General features: G+C 35.0%; 1 pseudogene; it reads left to right on the forward strand.

Annotated features, from left to right (window-relative positions):
• Positions 1 to 645: 645 nt before the first annotated feature.
• LOC107519852 lies at positions 646 to 3,075 on the forward strand (annotated as a pseudogene).
• The last annotated feature ends 8,244 nt before the right edge of the window (positions 3,076 to 11,319 follow it).

Genomic DNA, 11,319 nt, shown 5'->3' on the forward strand with positions numbered 1-11,319 from the left:
ACAAAATTGTAACAGGATATCTCATTTTCCTTTCCTACCTTTTTTTAGTTCCTACAAGGAAAGAATGGCATCTTTACCATTTTTATCACAAAACTTATGGGTCCACATGAGCAAATTGAATCTTTAAAATGATTCCATATTTTAGAAGTATGTGAAAACCGAAAACATTTACTCTATAAACTATAAAATACCAGAAATGCCATTGGAGTGGTATGTGTGTGTGAATACTTGTTTCCCAAAGGCTGAATATTCTGCCAATGGGTGCCTGTCAAAAGAATTTGGCATAGTTAACTGGAAGATAAAAAACAGAATTAACTTGCCCAACTCCAATCTAGCACAAGAAATGGTAGAAAAACCTGTATAAAATGAATGAAAAATTAAGAGAGAAGAAAAAAGAGGAAGTTGATTGCCTCACCTAATCTCTACTGTTAATTGTAATGATGCTGGAAAGTGCTAAACATGGTCCTAGCTAAAGAAAGTTGATCTCCAAAAACCCAGGCCTGGACAGAGCATGGGGCAGTTTGTCTGGATACCCCTCCCATTGGCCTGACTGTGCAGGTGGCCGGCCGGTGGGTGGGGGATGGGGGCAAGTGTGGCCTCTTTGCCTTACTGCAATGCCCAAACATTGTGCAGGCCACTGACATCATGAAGGTCTGAATTTTGAAGCACAACTTTGACCACCCCTGGGAAAGTGTTACAGCAGCTGGAATGCAGAAATACCCAAACACTATGAATGCCAGTGTGGCTGGAGTTGACGTATTCAACAGTTATATAGATCTCTCTGGAAAGTAGCACAGCCATAGACTTCTCAACACAAAGTTAAGATTGTTTTCCATAGTGAAATCTCTTATAGGTGCAATAAAAACCAAAATGTAAGTAATAACATTCTGTACTTGATCCTATAGAGAAAACAGTGAAACTTAATCCACCAGTATTTCATTTACAAATATGGTTTCAGTAGATGAGAGACCGATATACAGAATCATTCTCAGGATCCAGAAAAAATTGTTTTGACTCAAGAAGCCATAATCACTGTGAAAGGAATCATTTTATTAGTTATCTCAAAGTACTAATGGCAAATACGATATCTTTGAATGCTAACAAAGGCTGAGAAGCAATAGAATGGGTAATAGAATGGGTAAAATTAAATGCTGGGAATGAAGACCTGGTGGCTTCGGCAAGAGGGAGTATAAAGACACCTATGACAGCAGCAGCATTTGTAGAGAAATCATTATGTAAGTTGGCACGCAACACCCAGTCCCCAAGAGTATTAGCTGGTGATATATTTATTTGTTATTTAAAAAATAAAACTATGTTTAGGTAGAATTTTTTTTATTGTTATCACTTTTTAGTAAGCTGAAGAAAGGCCATGTGACTTTTGATCAAAACAAAGAGGTAGAAGGTTTCTAAATGGATCACCTGGAAGAAAAAAAAAAAGAAATAATCTCATTCATCAGATTTAGCTTAAAAATTACATCCACATATCTACCATATCGCCTCATACTCAAATACATACTGAGAACTTGAACTAGAAGGAGCAAAATCCCTAAAGGTTTAGCTTGGTCTACATCAAAAGTTCTTAAATTCTTAGTGGAATGGAAGAGGAGCTCCTTTTGAAATACATTTGTACCTACGAAGGAGACAAGGTGCAATAGATCCTATCTCAGTGGCAATGCTGAGGAACTCAGGAAGAACAACTAGAGCAGCAGTCCAAGACACGATGAATAGTACAATGGCAAATCTCAAGAGATGAGAAAAAAAGAAAGAAAAGAGCAGAAGTAGGGCCCAGATTCTTTTTGAAGACTCTAAGGCTGACTTTGGCTGAGGGTAAAACCAAACAACCTTTCTACATCTATGGCCAAGGAAAGAATCTGTGATAAGACGGAGTAGATGACAATAGGCAGGTGTGTGTGTGTGTGTGTGTGTGTGTGTGTGTGTGTGTGTGTAGTTTTTAATTTACAGAAAGTTCTAGAACAGATGAAACTAATATAAAGTGGTTTTAGGCTCCTCTAGAGCTATTCTTCTATAAAATATAAATGGAGAAGAACCTATATGTAGGTTAACTATAATGTCCTAGGGCTAAGAAGGAGTAAAAAGCCGTAAGAGAAATAACATTTATTTTGCAAATTTATCTATGAAAACTTAGTCATGTACAATTAACAGAATATTTTGCTAAGTATAGGTACCCTCCAATAATGAAAAGTAGGTAAGGTCTATAGGTGCCTTACCTATAACCCCATTAAGAGATCTAGTCTGTTATTTTACTTTAACGCTATTCACTAACAATAGTCACATCACAAAATGGTTCTAGAGTCTGTTCTATCATCTCAATGAGATCTCAGCTTTCCGATTTAGGGGTCCTTTGAACATATCTTATAAAAAGATTCATTTGTGGTGACACTAACATTTGATTATCAGGATTCAGTTATTCTGTCTTATACATGAATTCCAGAGGTGATGGCGATGATTATTTCCTGGTAGTTCCAAGCAGAATATGACATGGAGGTTCCTACCACTGGTGTTTTAAAAAGACTCCGTGGGTTCTTGGCCCACCACAATGTTCTGAAAATGTTTCTCACTGCCTTCCTCCCTCAGCCACTTTTAAAAGACTACTTTGTTTGAACCTATCTTAACTATATCACATATCTCTTTCGAATAATCTGTTAATAGCATATGTCTCTCCTTCATTGTGCTCATTACAGCTGAAATTTTGCATTTGAGTGATTTTTTAAATTAATATCTTCCTCTCCCAATAAACTCTAAGAGAGCAGGAAAGTGCCAATTTTTGCTAGTTAGTATGTTTCAGAGTGCTCTCACCTTATTTGTTGAATAAATATAAATAAATGAATTATATATGAAATAAATACATGAATGAATGAATAATGATGAGTGAATGAACAAATGAATGACTGAGTGAATAAATGAATGGTCTAAATTCATATGCTCTTGAAGAGAGTAAAAATGTATTATATTCTTCTGCCTGTAGGAAAGGACAAGGCAGCCCTTGGTTTTGCTGAGAGATGCAAAGGCTGCATTCCTAGCACACAAGACAAGACAAAGAATCTAAGATACTAGAGAACAGGTTTGTTGAAGAGGTAGCAGTAATGATGACATTCAAGCTGATGATTGTGACTGGCTGAAATGCCAATGCACAGCAACAACACAAGAGTGGTGTCTGTACCTAGGAAGAAGATGCCTGCCATTTGAAATAGTATTTATAAAGTATCATGTAGGTAAGGTGGAGGTAGTATTTTCCTCAGTTGGTGCATTCCTATGGTGCTGGAATTCCAAGAACTACACTAGTAGAGACTCAGCCAATGATACTGACTGTTCATCACTATACTGAATGCCATATGCACGGTTGTACACTGTATGTTTGATTTATTGAACTTCACTTCAGAGAGTAAATTTCCAAATTAGAGTCGAGGAGAGTGTGAGAAGCAAAGTAGATAAAGACTCTTCACTTCAAACAAAGTAGTTTCAGTTTCATCAGTTTTATATTTTGTTGTTTATCACTACTCAGAGAATATAAGCTCCACAAGAGGAGAAATGTTTTTGTCTATTTTATTCAGTGCTGTTTCCCCAACACATAAAACAGTGTCTGCTGGTACACTGAGGATATTCAATAAATTTCTGTTGAACATGTGGGCAAAGTTTTTAAGAAAAAAAAATATTTTCCAGAGAATATAGCTTATCATTCTTTGAAGGATTGCTATACAAGACGAATTATATTCATAATTCTCACCACCAATTTTTAAGGTCCTATATATAGTTACTGTTATTCAGTGTAGCTGAATACATCAACAAAATCTATCTTCACAGTGTTTAGAAAGCCAATATGCTTTGCCTTTAAGTTTCACCTTTCTGAATTACTAGAGAAAGTCATCATCTCTTGTATGGTCTAAATTATTGCCTTCATGCTAGAATCAATTCTTAAATGTGAGCTTTGATATTCCCTACTAAATTGTAGAGTTTAATAACATGGTGGTTCATTTTCTGATTACATTTGAATACCAGCATGAAAGAATACTATCTGAGTACAATATGTTGCATGTGCTACCATTAGTAAGGAGAGGATAAAGAAGGAATCTATTGAATAAAATATACATGGTATATGTTTCATTTAATTTTTAATGCAATTTTATCACCTATACAGAATGCTCCTAGATTTACCATATATTAACATCAAAGCCAAATAAAATTCTAAGTTTGGTGCACTGGATCTTTTGCAGACTTCTGAATCAGAGGAAAGAAAGGTAGCCAAAAGGCTGCTAGAGAGTAACAATATTTAACATATTAAAAAGTATATTTACCTTTCTACTTAACAACAGAGTTAGTGATTAGTGAGTTTCTTATTTCTAAATACTCATGTTCCAGGTTCATTTTTCCCTTAATACAGTTTCCAAACATATGATAAAATAACAGTGCATATTATATTTGCTTAAACTTATTTCAATAAGTTTTACTGTTAGAGCATACTTCTGAAAACCAAGATATATAATAGCCTCAGTGTGAGACTTAATAAATGCAATCAAGTCAATAAGTGTGTACATAAAATTTGCAGTTAATAACCATCCAAAAACTTAAATAAAGTATTTCTGTGTAAATAAAACTTAAGAAAAAAAAAAGATTATGGGAGGATGGTAGCAGCAGTGGCATAGTCTGTTGCTTGTTTCTTACTTTAGTCTTCCCTGAATAAAAATCAAGTAAACATGACAGAAAAATATTCCCTAGTCAACATCTACAACAAACTTAGGTGACAAGGAATTACCATAGACCCCAAAATACAAATAGAAGAAAACAAACCAACAATAGATATAAGATAAAGCATCAGTGACTAATACAAGCAAAAAGAAGGCAAGGAGCCTCCAACAGGTCTCACAGTCAGTAAACTGTCGAAATGACATCACATACCACTGGAATCTCATGGGCCATTTTGAGAAACTCAATAATAACTTGGAGAGAATACTGAGGCTCCAAATTGCAGGCTGGAGCAAGGGGGCTTTGAACAATTCTGATGGTAGTATAAGTCTGGACTAAATAACTTCCTAAAACTACTAAACTGGCATACTCTTCCAAGATAACGCCGCTTACTCTGAACAACTACTGGGAACGAAATTCAAACTAAGCATTACAAGGATGATAATGCCAAAAAGGGAATTTTTTTAAATAAGTAACTAAATACAAGCAGCAGGATATAGAGAAAGAAGATTTCAGAAAATACGAGGGCATATATTTTATTACTTCGTGGGTAGGAACTCTAGAACTACTCTGTTGATTAAACAAGTTGAACTCTGGCTAATCCAAATTGAATATGTTATATTTGTAAATGAAAATTAGTTTCTGAAAGAAATAAATGTAAAATACTTAATAATTTGTATCAATATACATTGAATAATTATATTAAACTTTATATTAATAATGTTTTTAATGATTTATATTAATTTTATATTATGTAATCAATACTGCTATTTAATTAACAATTTTATATGGTGTTCAGATGGTAATATTATGGACTTTTGGGTTAAATAAAACATTAAAATTTAACTAATTTCTTTTTACTTTTGTTAATGTGCTTACTTGAAAATTTAAAATAATGTATGTACTATATTGTAATAGAACAAAAGTTTCAGGAAACAAAGAAACAAGTAAGAGAGAGATGGGCTGACAGCCTATAGAATTTAAGCACTACAGGAGGCATCAATCTATCACAATGTATGAATCAAGTTTGGGTCACATAACAAATAAAAGTTATTAGAAAACAGTGTAGAAATGTAAATATTGACTAAATATTTCACACTAAGAGGAGATGATCACCACTGTGATTAAAACAGAATGCCTGTCTTTTACAGACCCATACAGAAATATTTATAGATGAAATGACACGATATCAAGATGGGGTTGAGAGAAGTGGGTGAGAATTTAAAAGAAACCAGATTGGCCATGAGCTCATCACACTGAAGTGAGTGGTGGGTAGGTATATGGAGATTTACTATATTCTTCTAATTTGAATGATGTTTGAAATTTTCCATAATCACAAGATAAAAAAAAAAAAAGAAACAAATCTACTTCTACTATAGATTGAAAAACACTAAAGAGAAAGGAGGCTCTACAAGATGTAAAACATTAAAAATGTCAAAATAAAGTCTCCTTTTATGTAACTTTAATAATAAAATGAGAATTGAAGGAGGCTTCACTATAGCTGGTCAGTTTTTCCATTTATGGAATGTTCCAAATCTTTATAAACCATATGGAGAGAAGGATTTGGCTAGATTTCTATTCCACTCTAATAATGAGATATTTATTAAAAAAGAATGTCAAAAAAAAATCCTAGCTTTTAATGTGGCTATATGCATACACCAGAAACTGAAACACTTAAAACAATCTTCATCCAAATTTCTGAAAAACAAACACATAAAATGTCAACAACTGTGTCCAATTATTCTGGAAATATATTACAGTGTAAAACCAAAATTCCTAATGCTGACAGCATCTCTGTTATAAGATTATGTTTTAATATTCTCGACTGTTTACTTTTTAGTAATCATATACCCTAAGGAATATTATTAATGATTAATCATTTATAATATTCAGCAACATATATAGGAGGAAACAAAAGAATCTAGAAAACAATATTTTGAAAATGGGGCATTTTATGAAAGACTACTAAACAGAATAGATTTCAAAAGTTTTGCATTTTCTAAATTGCTCCCAGTCTGATTTTTCATTTTTTTCTACAAATCTATATAGATCATTCCACATAATTTCTAACATAAATGCCTGTACTTTTATAAACTTTGAGTTAAATAGCATACTTTGCTCTGGATTCTCTTTTTATCACATCCTACTTCCAGTCTAAAAACAAACTCCGGCCACCAAATAATCGGCAATGGCACAGAAGAACAGAGGGGAGAGGATGTAAAGTAATATTTAGCGCACATTTGATCAGACAATATATCATGTCCCTCAAGTAAGTTATATATGTGAATCTCATTTGAACAACCTTGTCAGGTATGTAAATATTTCTTTATATATTCCTAACCAGGAAATTGTCAAATAATGTTCTCTTGGTATTTCAATTTAACTTAACAAACCTTCATCAACTGCTTGCTTTGTGGGTACTGCTGATGGTGCTGAGGATTCAGAGAAGAAAATGATATTGTACTTGCCTTGAATTTGCTCACAGTTACCTTGGAAGACAAACCAAGGAGGAAATGATTAGAAAATACTGCATGATAGGTCTTGGGGAAGCTCAGATGACTCCTAGCCTTTCATGCACTAGGAAGACTTCTGAGGTAAGGTGAAATGTCCATTTGGGCTAGAGAAGTGGGCACAAGTCTCCTGATAGAGAAAGAGAAATGACCTAGTCTAAGAAAAAAAGAAGAGTATGAGTTCCCTAGTAAGGAAAACAAAAATGGGTGAAAATAAACTATAACATCTAGATCAACGACCATAGACAAAAAATGGAAAAGAGAGAGAGATATAAAATAAGAAAACATAGATAGGGAAACAAAGCTCAGAAAAGAGTTCATCTCATGTGCATTTGGCATGGCTAGAATTTTTAATCAAAGGGAAATTTAAAAATTTGTTTGCGCCAACCCCTGGCTTCCTTGAGTGTGCTTGATCACTAGGTAATAAGCTATTTTCATAAAAAGAAATCTCTCTCCATCCTTCCAAACATTATGGGCATAGCTATGGTATTACGTGCTCAGAAAAGAGATGAAAGAGCTGCTTCCTCGTTGTTGAATTTCCCCACAGTGAACTCATGTGTACAGATATGTGCATGGAGGCCAGACTTCTTTCTTGTTCTCATCCAAGTGTTTCACAGCATCGATATACATGGTCACATTATAAGCTCCACATAAAGTGAAGGAAACAGACTATGCTTCCTATCAGCGACAGTTTTTTTTTTTTTTTTTTTTTTTTTTTTACACCAACCTATTAGGTTTAAGTGCATTTTACAAAACACTAGAGGAATGATGTTGTAGTGGAAAGAATGATTTCAACATTAGAGCAAATGCAGTTGTCATGCCAACTTGACTCCCTTAATAATGAAAAGAAAACCACTTGGCTGAGAGACCAGGTAGAACCCCTTAGAGAAGCTTGAGTCCCACTGAGGCCTCTATGTGTAAAGCACAGAGAACAGTTCCATCAGGACCCACATATGCAGCTCTGGCTCGCAGAAAGTCACACATGCTCTCAGTAAGAGCCAACGGAAAAAAGAGCAAAGTAAGTTTGACAGAATGTACATTCCTCTTCTCTCTTAAAAACACAGTGGGTCGCAGAGGCTTAGTTTCATCATTCAGAGTTAGAATCTGGGATATCTGGGATGTTTTAATTTTTAGGGAAAGTCACTGAGAACTGATTAAAGAGACGATCAAGTGAAATATGCATTTCTGCATAATGAGATATTAATGAGGAGAATCAGCATGGTTAATATGCCAAGTTCAATGGCATAATGTTGATCTGTCAGTTTTTTTCAATTTAGTTCTCAAAAATTAATCATCATTTTGGCATTATGTAAGGAGAGGAAATGCAGTCAAGTGACATTAAAGTTGTTTAATTTCCTTTCTCTTTTCAGACAAGAAGGTAGTATACTAACTGAAGCCCTGACCAAGCACAGAGACCTGGTCTAGGCAACGGAGATGGCATTGCTGCCTGAAAGTGTCAAGAGTGGTGCCAAGCTCTGAGTTCCCAGACTTGTCATTTTCTCTCCAGGGTATGCTGATCAGAGTTGGGAAAACAGTCTGCAATCCAGGGAAGGGCCGCTGGTGGCAGTGGCTAGGGGGTATGAGGATAAAAAGATAAACAAAATGGAAAAACAGGACAGCTAACAAAGATGAAAGTTTAAAAACAACAGCGGTAAACAGGATCTGGAGACAGTTCTGAGATGAAGAACAAATGTCTGATTGTATGTAGTTTCTATCATCATGGCCCTGGATGCATTTAAAGGCTAACGCTTAAAAATAGAAAAAAAAAAATCAGCTAATCATGATTTAAACTAACATTCTCATATAACAAGAATTCTGGAAATAGGAAGAATTCTGGCTTTGGTTTAGCTATTCAACCATGGCAGAGCTCAAGGTCCATGTCTCTTATCATCCTCCTGACATTCTTCTTGTGGTTCTACATTATTGCAGCAGCAACAGTCACATCATCACATGACCATATTTAAAGCAAGGCAAAAGGATAGTCCATGAGAGAACATTTACTCTCAAACCAATCCCTCAATTTAGGAATAAATAAAACCTTTCTTAGAAATCTATAACATCAGAGTCTAGAGTGACCAACCTGATTTTGTTTGCCTAGGATTTTCTTAGTTTTAGCACTGAAAGTTCTATGTCTGTGGAACTCTCTCAGTCATGGGTAACTGAGGATGGCTGGTCATTGTATTACTGTCACATGGCCACCTTTGATCTATTCCTTGAGAAAAAAAAGGCTCTCCACCCATTTCTTGAATTAGAATATCTTAACTACAAAGTGGGGAGGATGATTTTTTGTTATGACAGATTCTCTCAACCGTGACTACACTTTAGAATGATCTAGGGAACTTTAATAAAAATGTCAATGCCTGAGCCCTACTCATAGTTATTTTAAATTAATCTAGGGTATTTCTTGAGCATTAATACTTTCTAAAACTACCTAATACATAGCCATAGTTGAGAAGTAAGCTATTAGAGCAGTCCAATAATGGGATCAACTACCCAACACTTAATAAAACAGCCCTGAACAAAGAACATAACTTAACATGACTGGCAACATAATAAATCTTTAAATCAATGCAGTATTTGGTTTTCAAACAATTCTTATATTTTCTTGCTGATATTCAAAGGTAAGTAAGGCATATGTTACTTCTATTTATAGATTAGAAAGTTAAAGCTCAAAAATATTTTGAGTTTTTTCTCTCACTTTTGAGAGATCTCCTTCAACTACACTACATTTAATGTATCCTGCATTGCCAAACTCCCATTTTTCAGAGCAAGTACACTGCACATTGAGGTACCTGCTTGAAAACATTCTAATGTATACAATAGTCATTACAACCTTTTACTTAAGTATCATGCCTATAATGATGGTAGAATTGATTTAACTAAGTGTGTCCTAACCAAAATTCCAAGAAGGAGAGAAAAATAAAGTGGGTAGAAAAATATGAGAATCACACTAAAATGATACTATCCTATGTTGGTGAGAGAAGGGATGAATAGACAGGAAGTTGTTACGTGCATTAGAAGTTTGCTACTTCAATCGCTGAGTTGTCAGACTGATAGATCAAACTTTGGAGTCCTATTCATTGATAACAATTTCTTTGCTTACTTGGCTTTTCCCTTCTTTCCCACCCTTCTTCCCACTTGCTCACTGAATTTCTCTATTAGCAATAACACAGCTCTCGTCTGGGGCAGAGTGAAAAGTTGGCCTCCAACATGAGAGTATCGGGTGCTGGAGATGAGAAATGTAATGTGAGATACTAAGAACAAATCTTTATATTCTGTGCTAGGATCATGGTCTCAAGTTCCTCCTTATTTTTACATTCTGGTTAGTAGGCATATGTTAATCCCTGTAGACTGAGCCAAAGGGAATTGTATAAGTCTATATTTCACATGAAGAGTTGTACTACCTGTGGTGAAGGTGTGTCTATCATAGCCTGTGGAGTAAGAATAATTGACAGAGAGCTCTAGAAAAACAATATAGCCAGAAAGAGAGAATCCACAAAGTGTTTGGCAAATGGCTGTGGCTAGAAAAGTATTCCGAGCATCATATCTGGAAAGAGACACTTTACCACAAATAAAAATATCAGCCATAATTTGAGATGTAAAATGTGTGATGGGTCAAAGCAAGTGGTTAATAATAAAGATATAATGAACTTTTACCAATGACTATGTGTCAGGCACTATGCTAACCACCTTAAAAACATTATTTCACCTAATTCTCACTACAGTCTCATGAAATCAATAGCATAAATATTCCATGTAACAGAAAACCTGAGACTCAGAGAAGTAGCATGAGTTGCCCAATATCACATGACCAGTAAATGGTAAAGCTAGGATATACACCCACACAGTTAATTTCACAATGTTTCAGAAGCCAAGGGACTTGGAACTTTAGGAACTTATGGCAGCTTCCTCCTCATCAGACCCTCTCCCCAAAATTAGGTCTGTTCCTTCTTTCTTTGGGTGCTCAGGAGGGGATCAATAATCATGCAAGTTTAGATGGTTGACCATACTTCAGTGTGAGGGTTTGTAGACAAGATAGGAGAATTTCCTTCTAAAGATATTCCTGCTCTACCTACTCATTCTCTGCCAGATAATGGGTAGAATAATT

The sequence above is a fragment of the Rousettus aegyptiacus genome, unplaced genomic scaffold (assembly GCF_014176215.1).
Source record: "Rousettus aegyptiacus isolate mRouAeg1 unplaced genomic scaffold, mRouAeg1.p scaffold_m13_p_3, whole genome shotgun sequence".
In the NCBI taxonomy this organism is placed as follows: Eukaryota; Metazoa; Chordata; class Mammalia; order Chiroptera; family Pteropodidae; genus Rousettus; species Rousettus aegyptiacus.